The 13562-nt window shown below is 45.7% G+C and overlaps 1 long non-coding RNA gene across 2 annotated transcripts in view; it reads left to right on the top strand.

The window, feature by feature from the left end:
* Window positions 1-1314: 1314 nt before the first annotated feature.
* Window positions 1315-13562, top strand: part of LOC307218948 — a 48416-nt gene continuing 36168 nt past the window's right edge. Inside the window, exons 1-2 of one of the 2 annotated variants that reach the window (XR_013840173.1) lie at window positions 1315-1360; window positions 4680-4781. This is a non-coding gene — a long non-coding RNA (uncharacterized lncRNA). Of the gene's footprint in view, window positions 1361-4679; window positions 4782-12410; window positions 12489-13562 lie in introns of those variants that run through there. The other variant, XR_013840174.1, reaches the window with a different exon arrangement.

Consider the following 13562-nt stretch of genomic DNA (forward strand, 5'->3'; position numbering starts at 1 on the left):
CTCGCTCTGCAGGCTTCAGCGAAAGCCTGCATTCGCCCCATAGGACGCACACACATTTCCCCTTCATTTTTTGAGGGGAAAAAGTGCGTCCTATAGGGCGAAAAATACGGTATCCATCATGGCTAGTAGCCACTGATAGCCTTATGAAGTTGCCTAATTTTTCAAATCCGTCTACATTGGTGGCTATCACTGCTTTTTCTGGGAAAGCATGTTCTCCTTCATGGAGAGCACGGGTTGCGGTGGGGTTAACAAGACACCTCGCCGGTGCCGGGCAGGTTAGTTTGGGTGTCCACTGTTGTGATTGGGCTCCTCTTGTTTTTGGGGAGAGTTTGATGTTGCCAATTATTGATTGACAGCCTTAGGTTATATATTCTCTCCGTGCAGCGTTGAGCTTCCTCTTTTCGCTGCGCACATCAGATCACCCACCCACCCTCCCTAATTTTAGGGCTTTTGAGTTTGACCTTGCTATGCCTGTCATGGGGTCATCTGCTTTTGGGGCAGGGGCCTGGTAGGAATTTTGACCATTTGGCTGATTGGCTGGAGCCATTTGGTTTTTTGCCTACTGCGTAGCAAATCGCCACAACTTGTAAGGTTGCGGTTAGGCACTGGTTTTAGAAAATTGGTTGGTGGAGGGGATGTGGTTGGCTGTGCCTGCCCCTCCAATGCTGCCGCTGCTGCAAGGGTATTCCATTAAAGGAATCCAGGGGCTCACCATGCTTTTGTCTGCATCCCTGTCAAGGGGCTAGGGCCACGCAAGAGCCCCTGGGAGCATTTGGGGAGAGGTGAGGGTCTGGCACCCAGCTCCATTTTCTCCCCAAAATGTTTTCCCTTACTGACTTTGCAGGTTTGCGGATGTCAGTTCTGTCCCTGGGCGGGGACAGATAGTCACAACCAATGCCTAAGCTACTACTCGCATTTTGTATTTTAATAAAGTTATGCCATAAAACAAAACAGAACCTTAAACAAAAATTCCCGTGTGAAGTGTGAATTAATTTGGGGGTGGCTTGGGGACCTCAACACGCAATGAATTCTGCATGGAAAGAAGCACTTTCTTTTGTCTGGCGGGAATCATCGAACCTTCAGCTTGATCGGATGTCCCCAAGCCTTAATGTTATGGGAGAGGGTGAAAATGGATGCTCACCGCTTCCCTGATGGGCATCAGTTGCAAACCTTCGCTCTCTGCCTCCTTCCCAGCCAGCCACATCTGCCCGGTTATTACCTCCCGACCAGTAGCTGGGTTCAAATGAGCCAATCAGGACCCAGGGCTTTGAGAATTCCTTTACTGTTCACAGCCAAGACCAGCTGAGCAGCAACACCTAAAAGGGCCAGTTGTGCTAAAATCCTGGCTCGACCTGCAGTGGTTTCAGCCCCCCCCCCCAAAAAAGGTAAAGGACCCCTGGATGCTTAAGTCCAGTCAAAGGCAGCTATGGGGTTGCGGCACTCATCTCACTTTCAGGCTGAGGGAGCCGGCGTTTGTCCAGAGACAGCTTTCTGAGTCATGTGGCCAGAAGGACTAAACGGCTTCTGAGGCAACAGGACACTGTGACGGAAACCAGAGCGCATGGAAACGCCATTTACGTTCCCACCATAGTGGTATCTATTTATCTATTTGCACTGGTGCGCTTTCGAGCTGCTATGTTGGCAGGAACTGGGACAGAGCAACAGGAGTTCACCCCTTTGCAGGGATTCGAACTGCCAACCTTCTGATCGGCAAGCCCAAGAGGCTCAGTGGTTTAGACCACAGCACCACTAGAGTCCCTCCAGCCCTCCAGCAGGAGGCTGAAATGGATATACACCCAATGCCTGAGCCAAAGACCCACTGACACCTGTAATCAATAATGATGTGACCATTTTCAATCCCATTGGTTATCTACCTGAGTCTGGTCTGCCACAGGTCAGCTGGTCGCTGGCTTGGGGGTGGGGAGGATAGCTCTGTGACTGAGCCCGCAATCTTTTCCTCACTTTATTCACACCATGAGTAATTTTACACACCTCTATAACATCCCCACTTACTTGCCTTTTCTCTGAACCAAAAAGCCCTAAATGTTGCAACCTTTCCTCACAGCTTGCTTCATCCCCTCAATCTTTTTGCTTCCTCATTTCTGAACCTTTTCCAGCTCTTACAATACCCTTTTTGAGGTGAGCATACCAGAACAGTTCATAGTACAGTATTCCAAGTGTAATCACACCATAAGGTAAAGGTAAAGGGACCCCTGGGAGTTCAGTCCAGTCACGAATGACTCTGGGGTTGCAGCGCTCATCTCACTTTACTGGCCGAGGGAACTGGCGTTTGTCTGCTTCTGCAGACAGTTTTTCTGGGTCATGTGGCCAGCATGACTAAGCTACTTCTGGCAAAACCAGAGCAGTGCATGGAAATGCCATTTACCTTCCCGCCAGAGTGGTACCTATTTATCTACTTGCAGTTTGACGTGCTTTCAAACTGCTAGGTTGGCAGGAGCTGGGACTGAGTAATGGGAGCTCACCCCATCGCGGGAATTTGAACCACCGACCTTTTGATCAGCAAGCCCAAGAGGCTCAGTTGTTTAGACCGCAGTGTCCCATAAGCACACCATATGTTTGTATTAATAGCATTGTGATAATGGCAGGGTTATTCTCAATCTACCTATGTCCTAAGGATTCCTAGCATGGCATTCATCTATTTCACAGCTGCCACATGCTTTTTTGACATCTTCATCAAGCTATCCGCTACAAGCCCAAGGTCTCATTCCTGGACAGCCAGTATGAGTTAACCCACCCCATGAGCATATATGTGAAATATAATCCCCCCCCCCCAATTGTGCATCACTTTGCAGTTGCATTTACCATTTTACTGTTTTAACCACCCTGTTAAGAAGCAGTTCTTTTGTTTCTGGTTCTAACATGTACAGTAATTAAGAACTGTGTTTCCTATTACTGAGGCAACACTAACTTCCTCTGTTTAGCAATGAAAACGAGAGTTGCTAAGAGTCTGGACATGAGTAATTAATTAAGACACATAATTATACAATGTTCCGCTAATAAAATTCTAGTTCTTTCATAAAACTGAATCATCCAACAATACAATTCAGAGGTCTTTGAAATAAATATAAAACTATGAAATATTAGTTCTTTGTATACTGAGCCAACCAGAAATGGAGTAACCACCCATTTTCAGTTGTAATAATTTCAAAGTACAGTGGTACCTCGGGTTACATACGCTTCAGGTTACAGACTCCGCTAACCCAGGTTAATAATAATAATATTATAATAATTTATTATTTATACCCCGCCCATCTGGCTGGGTTTCCCCAGCCACTATGGGCGGCTTCCAACTGAATATTAAAAACAGTACAGCATCAAACATTAAAAACTTCCCTAAAGAGGACTGCCTTCAGTTGTCTTTTAAAAGTAAAATAGTTGTTTATTGCTTTGACGTCTGCTGGGAGAGCGTTCCACAGGGCAGGCGCCACTACCGAGAAGGCCCTCTGCCTGGTTCCCTGTAACCTTACTTCTTGCAATGAGGGAACCGCCAGAAGGCCCTCGGCGCTGGATCTCAGTGTCCGGGCTGAACGATGGGGGTGGAGACGCTCCTACAGGACTGAGGCCGTTTAGGGCTTTAAAGGTCAGCAACAACACTTTGAATTGTGCTCGGAAACGTACTGGGAGCCAATGCAGATCTCTCAGAACCAGTGTTATGTGGTCCCGGCGGCCACTCCCAGTCACCAGTCTAGCTGCCGCATTCTGGATTAATTGCAGTTTCCAGGTCACCTTCAAAGGTAGCCCCACGTAGAACGCGTTGCAGTAGTCCAAGCGGGAGATAACTAGGTTAAGAACTTTGCTTCAGGATGAGAACAGAAATCAGCCTCTGGCACCGCGGCAGCAGCAGGAGGCCCCATTAGCTAAAGTGGTATCTCAGGTTAAGAACAGTTTCAGGTTAAGAACGGACCTCCGGAACGAATTAAGTACTTAACCCAAGGTACCACTGTATATAGAATCATAGAATCATAGAATCATAGAGTTGGAAGAGACCACAAAGGCCATCGAGTCCAACCCCCTGCCAAGCAGGAAACACCATCAGAGCACTCCTGACATATGGTTGTCAAGCCTCTGCTTAAAGACCTCCAAAGAAGGAGACTCCACCACACTCCTTGGCAGCAAATTCCACTGTCGAACAGCTCTTACTGTCAGGAAGTTCTTCCTAATGTTTAGGTGGAATCTTCTTTCTTGTAGCTTGGAACCATTGCTCCGTGTCCGCTTCTCTGGAGCAGCAGAAAACAACCTTTCTCCCTCCTTCACATTCTCCCTATACTTCACATTCATTCGGGGAAAATATGTTTTATAGGATGGTGAATTTGTGGCTCTCCAGATTCTGGACTACAACTTCCATCAGACATTGTGGCCAACAGCAAAGTTGATGGGAGTTGTAGTCCCAACAACTGAAGGACCACAGTTGAATATCTCTGCCTATGATCTCCCTAAAATATGAAGCTCTTCCAGCAAGTTGGGGGGGGGGAGCAGACTTCAGCTGAATTAAAGAGAAAGTGGTGGCAGAACAGGGACTTACTTCCCCTGCACACAAGACCAATAGTGGGCCAGAGAAGGTGTTTTCTGCATGTGCTGTAGAGGAAAGTGGGGGGCAATTGGGGCTCATCAACCTGGGAAGTTTGCCCATCTAGGAGAAGGAAAACTCTGATCCTAAGCCTCCCTCCTCTGCCTTACAGGATATCTTCGGGAGAAAACAAGGCCAAGGGGTTCGCAGACTGTGGTCAGGTGACCACCAGTATCCTATGACCTTCATTCAGGTGAATTTTAATCTGTTTCAGTATTTTAACTTGTTGTATGTTCTGAAGCATTGTTGTCACTCTTTCTTGATTTTATCGTTTTATCTCTACCAAGTGGCATATACATTTTATGAAACAAAAACGGACAAATAAATGTATTTTGCTCTTTTTCTTTCTCATGTTGCATTACTCTTTGGATTCTGGGGAATGCAAACTGTGATGAAATAAAATACAATATAAGAAAGAAAAGAAGCAACAAAAGTCCAACGGTAAATCATACAGCATGCAGCACACTGCATTCCAATTGCTGTAAGAAGCAGAAAAATATTAGCTGGTCTGCTAAGACCAGCAGCAATTTTCAAGTAGTCCATGGTGGCGGGTGGGGAGTGGAGTTTGAGAACTAGTGCTTTAGGCCAATAATTTCTGTAAAGTGTTCTGTAAGTCCACCAAATCTACTTGTGTTTGTTATGTAATAACCTTTTATGTTATATATAGGTTAGGTTAATTGCGTACAACTATGATACATATAATTTTAACAGCAGTGCTGCAGGTCAGGAGTCATATGTAATTTGCCTAAGTGCTCATGAAAGACACTGTATAATTATATTTTTATAAAGGAAGTTCAGAGACTTTTACAGGTCTTCTTCTCGTGGTGGAACCTTGCCAGATAGAGGAGATGCCAGTATCCAACACAATTTGGCCACAGTCTGGAAAACATCTCCAATGTTGGAGGCTGTGGAGTGTCACGATTATCATTGTTGCATCAGTACAGACCTCTGCGTAAATGCTCAGATGCTGACGTCATTGCTGAAGCTTCCAAACCTGACCAGAATCCCTTTGGTTAAGCAAGTTCTCAGGATGAGCCAGGTAGACGACATCTGAAATAAAAGACTGGTGTCCATTCCAGAAGCTTGGAAAAATCCGAACTACAAAATTGCACTGCACTCTAGAGCAGAGCAAACGAGGTCCGCCCATTCACAGTGCTGAAAGCAAATTCTATCTCATACTTTATGGGGCCATTTTTACTTCCTGTTATATATTCTCAGTCTTCAGGTCTTTGTTTTTCAAACAGAAGTGCTGAAATCATTTGTGGGTTCAGAAATTAGGAAGAGAGATGGATTGTGTCATATGTTTCATCCTCCCATGGAGTCAGGATTATACCGGTTTGTATAATCTTAGTGGTTTGCTTGGTCTAGCAACAATGTGACTCAAACAAAGGGACTTACAAAATTTCCTTAGGACTCCTTTTTTTTTTAATACAACAACTATGTAATGACTCCATCCATTAACTCTTTATATAGCTGCTAAATGGAGAAAAGAAATGGAAGCAGTGAGAGATTTTACTTTCTTGGGCTCCATGATCACTGCAGATGGTGACAGCAGCCATGAAATTAAAAGACGCCTGCTTCTTGGGAGAAAAGCTATGACAAAGCTAGACAGCAGCTTAAAAAGCAGAGACATCACCTTGCCGACAAAGGTCTGTATAGTTAAAGCTATGGTTTTCCCACTAGTGATGTATGGAAGTGAGAGCTGGACCATAAAGAAGGCTGATCGCCAAAGAATTGATGATTTTGAATTATGGTCCTGGAGGAGACTCTTGAGAGTCCCATGGACTGCAAGAAGATCAAACCTCTCGATTCTGAAGGAAATCAGCCCTGAGTGCTCATTGGAAGGACAGATCCTGAAGCTGAGGCTCCAATACTTTGGCCACAAATAGTACCTCAGGTTAATAATTTTGCTTCAGGATGAGAACAGAAATCGCACGGCGGCAGCAGGAGGCCCCATTAGCTAAAGTGGTGCTTCAGGTTAAGAACAGTTTCAGGTTAAGAACGGACCTCCAGAACAAATTAAGTACTTAACCCGAGGTACCACTGTAGTACCTCAGGTTAAGAACTTTGCTTCAGGATGAGAACAGAAACTGTGCAGCAGCGGTGCTGCAGCAGCAGGAGGCCCCATTAGCTAAAGTGGTGCTTCAGGTTAAGAACAGACCTCCAGAACGAATTAAGTTCTTAACCCGAGGTACCACTGTATATATACCGCACTATACCCGGAGGTCTCAGGGCAGTTCACAGAATAAAATCAAGATATAGAACCACAAAATACATAATAAAAATAAAAACAACAACCCAATAGCCCCCCCCCCAAAAAAAAACCACATTTGAAAAGGGTACAGGGTGTAGATCAGATCAACCAAAGGCCTGGTTAAAAAGGAACGTTTTTGCCTGGTGCCTAAAGGTATATAATGAAGGCTCCAGGTGAACTTCCCTGGGGAGAGCATTCCACAGACGGGGAGCCACTGTAGAGAAGGCCCTGTTCTCGTGTTGCCACCCTATGGACCTCTCAAGGAGGAGGCACATGAAGAAGGGCCTCAGAAGATGATCTCAGGGTCTGGGTAGGTTCATATGGAAAGAGGTATTGCGATCCCGAGCCTCTGAAAGCTTTATAGGTCAAAACCAGCACTTTGAATTGGGTCCGGAAACTAATTGGTAGCCAGTGCAGTTGGACCAGGATCAGTGTAATATGCTCAAACCGTCTTGCTCCGGTGAGCAACCCTGGCCGCCAAATTCTACACCAGCTTAAGTTTCCGAACCGTCTTCCGAGGCAGCCCTACGTATAACGCATTGCAGTAATCTAATCTTGATATAGGTTGATATAGGAAGAAGCACTCCTCCTAGTATTTGAATCCCAAGTCGTCTAGGGCTTGATATGTTCAGCAGCAACACCTTGAATTGGACTTGGGAGTGTACAGGCAATCAATGCAGACCTCATAACACCAGTATTATATGGTTAAGACTGGCCACGCCGCTGGAGCCCGATTTCTGTTCTTCTCCTGAAGCAAAGTTCTTAACCTGAAGCACTATTTCTGAGTTAGCAGAGTCTGTAACCTGAAGCGTATGTAACCTGAAGCGTATGTAACCCGAGGTACTACTGTATAGCCACTGCTTAAAAAAAATAAAACCCCAGAAAATCAACATTCTGGGAAATCAACCACTGCTTTAACCCATCTGTGTCAGAGTGCAAAAGCTTAAAGATATTAAAGGGGAAATGTCATATTGGTGGTTTGTGGTTTTTATAAGGACTTAAGACTTTTTCTAGGTGATTTGAACAGGTATTCTGTTGAAACAACAGCCAAGAGGATAACCTTTGATTACGAAACTTCAAAGGATGAGCAAGCATTAGCGGCGTTACAAAGTAATGTCTTTAGTTGCTATATATGGCTGTGAGATTTCTCTTCTCCTAGACCACCGGGGATATATCAAACATGACTCAAGGTCTATTCTAAGGGTAATCTGGGGGCATAGTAGCCACAGAGGAATCTCCTGTATGCTGGTGTCATGACAGACTTACCCTGTGGCCAGTAAATTGCACGCAAAGAGCTAAGAATGACATTTAGCCCTCTTCTGGCTTCCAGTTGAAACAGCCATTTATGGAGCAGATACCTGGTACAAACAGACGATGCTTTATACCTGTGTCTCCATGCTGCTTTGCCCTATATGTCAGTCCTTATTTACCCCTTAAATTGGCAGTACGCGGGTGGTGCTGTGGGTTAAAGCACAGAGCCTAGGACTTGCCGATCAGAAGGTCGGCGGTTTGAATCCCCACGACAGGGTGAGCTCCCGTTGCTCGGTCCCTGCTCCTGCCAACCTAGCAGTTTGAAAGCACGTCAAAGTCCAGGTAGGTAAATAGGTACCACTCCAGCAGGAAGGTAAACGGCGTTTCCGTGCACTGCTCTGGTTCGCCAGGAGCGGCTTAGTCATGCTGGCCACATGACCCGGAAGCTGTATGCTGGCTCCCTTGGCCAGTAAAGTGAGATGAGTGCCGCAACCCCAGAGTTGGCCACGACTGGACCTAATGGTCAGGGGTCCCTTTACCTTTATCTTTAAGTTGTGACTAGCAGAGCACACTAATAGAAATATGATGGAGAAATGCAGCTACAGTGAACCAATCTAATTTGTACTTCCTGAATCAATATGCGGACATGCAGCTATTCTTTGAAATTTGTGCTTTATGAATGTTGCGAATCAGTGCTGCAACACGCACACACCCACCCCAAAAATGCGCACATAATATTTGAAGGACAATTGTAAACAGTTAACAACACTAGCAGGGTTGATTTAAAAAGACTTGTAAAGTTAATGAGTATTGCCTTTTTATATTTATTTAAAATTGTGATAACAGAAATGAGTGAAATGTAAAATTGGAAGAGGTACAAATGCTATGACATCGAAATGAAATATGAAAACCATGAGGCGGGAGGGAGGGAAGTCCATCAGCTCACATGAGAAAAAAATTAAGATAACAATAAGGATGTATTTACAGTGGTACCTCAGGTTACATACACTTCAGGTAACAGACTCCGCTAACCCAGAAATAGTACCTTGGGTTAAGAACTTTGCTTCAGGATGAGAACAGAAATCGTGCCCCGGCGGCGCAGCAGCAGCAGCAGGAGGCCCCATTAGCTAAAGTGGTGCTTCAGGTTAAGAACAGTTTCAGGTTAAGAACAGACCTCCGGAATGAATTAAGTACTTAACCCGAGGTACCACTGTAAATGGAAAACAATAAAAATATTATTTTTAAAAATGTGCACATTGTGAGAAACAATGTTGGTGAAAATAAAATACAAAAATGCATTATATAAGGGGAAATTATTATAGTAGGAAAAATATTTCTTATGTTCACAATAATTCATTTGGTTTTTCTTATGTTCACAATAATTCATTTGCTTTTTTAATGTATCTTCTCCATAGGTATGCATATAAATATAGAAACATAGAACTGCAGAGCAGGAAAGGACTCTGATAATCATTAGTCCAACTCCTTGCAGTGAAATAATATGCAGCTGTCCCATATGGTGATTGAGCCTTTGGTGTTATCAGCACCACACTCTAACCACCTGAGCTATCCAGGCTCATCCAGGTGTGATGAAGATGATGCCCTCTTGCCTCAGTTCCCTGTGCCACGCATGCCACCTTAAATCTGGTGCTAGTGTGCACACTGCACCTTTAATGTGTGTTTGTCTTGTGTGTGTGTGTGTTAGTGTGTTCATGTGTGCACATGCAAGTCTGTGTGCAAGAGAGGCCATGCCCAAAGGTAAAGTTAAAGGACCCCTGGATGGTTAATCACTTTATAATTACTCTCAGTGGAGAGAAGTGGGGTTTCTCAACAGGTTGAGGAGATGTTTCCACCTTTTGACAGGAGAGTTAGACAAATCCAGGGACTTCAGCAGAGGGTGCCTGGCTGGTTTGGTTCTGGGAACATAGGTTAAAAAAAATGGTAAAGGACCCTTGGACGGTTAAGTCCAGTCAAAGGTGACTATGGGGTTGCGGCGCTCATCTCGCTTTCAGGCTGAGGGGTACCGGCGTTTGTCCACAGACAGCTTTCCAGGTCATGTGGCTGGCAGGACTGAACCGCTTGTGGTGCAATGGGACACCGTGACAGAAACCAGAGCGGACAGAAACACCGTTTACCTTCCTGCCATAGCAGTAACTATTTATCTACTTGCACTGGTGTGCTTTCGAACAGCTAGATTGGCAGGAGCAGGGACAGAGCAACGGGAGCTCACCCTGTTGCAGGGATTCGAACTGCCGACCTTCTGATTGGCAAGCCCAAGAGGCTCAGTGTTTTAGACCACAGCGCCACCCACGTCCCTGTGACCATGCCTAGTACGAGTATGTGGGCCCTGGAGGTCTGACCATAGCTGTCAACTTACAGATTTGAAAATAAGGGACCAGCAGCCTCGAAAATAAGGGATCAGCAGCCAAAATAAGGGATTTTCAGAGCACAGGTATGTTCAACTTCTGAGCCCCTCCCAGCCAAAGGCAGAAAGCCCAGCCAGCAGCCAAACGAAGCCTCAAGCGGTGGTTCCCACAGCGCAGCAACCCGGCAAAGGGGATACAGCAAGGAAAACCACCGTCACCTCTCCGCTGGGAAGCGCTGAGCAAAGGCGAGTCCCCAGGCAATACGGCCGATTTGATGGGCACAAGGCATGCAAGCTCCACCCCCCAGTCGTTCTTAGACTCCTTATTGGGTGAGCAACGCAGCCAAGCAACACAGTTGGAGCCTCCCTCCTCCCTGGCCAGCAGGGAGGGAGGGAGAGGAGCTGCTTCCTTTGAAACCCGGGAAATTTAAGGGACATCATCAATCCGGGACAGCAGCAGGACACGGCGCTGGGATAAGGGACTTTCCCTCTAAATAAGGGGCGGTTGACAGCTATGGGTCTGACCAAGGGCAAATATGGCCCTCAGACCAAGCCAATCAGCCACTTCTCCTCTAAGAGCAAGTCGGTGCAGCATAATCCTATGGATGCAAAAAATCTAGGCACCCCATAGTGCCTTAAAAGAGGTAGGAGCGTTGCCGCAGCACCTGGGATGCTGACAGCAATGACTTACAGTTCAGCATCGGCTTCCTTGCACCTCTCTGTTAACCATTGCTTGGCAGGGAGGCTTAATATGTGGAGAGAACAAACCAGAATGCACCAACCAGAACAGGTATGCTCAGTTTCCCCTCTCTCCCTGCAGCCGGGCTCCCAGAAAACGCTGCTGGAGACTTTTGCACAGAAACTTAATGGAGCTGCCTGAGCCTGCGTCAGCTAAGCGTTTATCACTACAGTCTTCATTCATTAAAACTACTCATGTGTAGAATAGTGTAGCTGTTGCAAATATCAGGGAGGCGATCGGTTCTCAACTATTAATGTGTAACTCAGGGACACGAATATCACCTGTGGAATTTAGACAGCTGTATGGAAAGACGAATGTCTTCCTCAATAAAGTGCACAAATCTCTGCCGCTTTATGTTAGGTATGTCGTCAGTGGCCCCTTCCCACTTCAGCCATATTTTCATTGCTCCGTTTCACACTCGCATTCTGATTATCCAGCGGCAAATGTTCTGTCGGGCTTGGTGTATATCTGAAAAGGAAGTACCAGAAACATTAGCTTTTCGTAATTTGGTAATAATGCATGTTCTTTGGACCTTAACTGTTCAACAACTACTACTGTTGAATTATCTGAGTGGCTTGATATATTCAGCATGAATAAAAAGTCAAGATGCACTTTAGGCAAATATTCATACAAGTAGCGAATAGAAAGCGCTGTAAAATCTACATTAAACTCAAAAATTTGTTCATTCTTGCTTTTGCTTTTTAAAGGGATAGTCTACCTACCTGCACACGAAGTCCAAAGACTTAGGATGCCTTTAAAAAGGTAAAGGGACCCCTGACCATTAGGTCCAGTTGTGACCGACTCTGGGGTTTTGGCTCTCATCTCGCTTTACTGGCCGAGGGAGCCAGCGTACAGCTTCCGGGTCATGTGGCCAGCACGACTAAGCCACTTCTGGCAAACCAGAGCAGTACATGGAAACGCCGTTTACCTTCCCGCCGGAGCGGTACCTATTTATCTACTTGCACTTTGATGTGCTTTCAAACTGCTAGGTTGGCAGGAGCAGGGACCGAGCAACAGGAGCTCACCCTGTCACGGGGATTCGAACCGCTGACCTTCTGATTGGCAAGTCCTAGGCTCTGTGCTTTAACCCACAGCACCACCCGCATCCCTAATTGGATGCCTTTACAAAACAGCAAAACCAAAAGCATTTGTTTTTTTTATTTAATTATTCAAAACAGTTCTGTACTACCTTTCATCCAGGGCTTTTTTTTTCCAGCCAGGACACACCAGAACTCAGTTCTGGCACCTCTCAGGTGGGCCCCACTGCTATTATAAGAGAACAAGGTTCATGGTGAGTTCTGGCACCTCTTTTTCTAGAAAAATAGCACTGCTTTCATATGTGTTTAGCAGCGGTTCTCAACCTGTGGGTCCCCAGATGTTGTTGGACTACAACTCCCATCATCCCTGAGCTCTGGCCTTGCTAGCTAAGGGTGATGGGAGTTGTAGTTCAACAACATCTGGGGACCCACAGGTTGTGAAAGGCTTGTCTAGGACATGGGTAGGCAAACTAAGGCCCAGGGGCCGGATCTGGCCAAATTGCCTTCTAAATCCAGCCCGCGGATGGTTCGGGAATCAGCGTGTTTTTACATGAATAGAATGTGTCCTTTTATTTAAAATGCATCTCTGGGTTATTTGTGGGGCCTGCCTGGTGTTTCTACATGAGTAGAATGTGTGCTTTTATTTAAAATGCATCTCTGAGTTATTTGTGGGGCATAGGAATTCATTTTTCCCCCTTCAAAATATAGTCTGGCCCCCCACAAGGACTGAGGGACAGTGGACCGGCCCCCTGCTGAAAAGGTTTGCTGACCCCTGGTCTAGGGTATGTCCCACCAAGGCTAGTGTTTTTGAAGGAGGTTATCTGGATGGGTTAATTTCTTAAAGGGCAGGTTTTTTACAAGCAAGAAAAGCACCGTAGCTTTTCCACCTTCATACAAAACAAGGCATCATTCATTATATTCTGTGGCACTCTGTTCCTACAACCACTGTCGGAGTTTCCTGTGTTTCGCTCACTGATGCAATGGTAACTTCTGCTGCGGCGGGATGCCAGGAAACAAAACTGAGATTTCAGTAACGGAATATTATTTTTGGAGGCAACGTGTTCATGGAGTGAATGCAGGTCAGCTTTTACTCATTTACTGAAAAAATCCGTTGAACCTTCTAACTAGGTTATTTCATATTGAATTTCCTGAGGCGATGCTGACTTTCTTTGCTGAGAAGGGAAGCACTGAACAAATACTTGTTTTAAAGAGAGGTACGGGGTTTCGCAGGGAGAGGGGAGTTTGGAAGAAAATTTTGGTGCCTTCCAGAACCACAGCCTTAGCCCTGCAAAGTCCTTCATCATATTTAGTTTTTTGACAGGCATAAC

This window comes from Podarcis cretensis, assembly GCF_951804945.1.
Source record: "Podarcis cretensis genome assembly, chromosome: 6".
In the NCBI taxonomy this organism is placed as follows: Eukaryota; Metazoa; Chordata; class Lepidosauria; order Squamata; family Lacertidae; genus Podarcis; species Podarcis cretensis.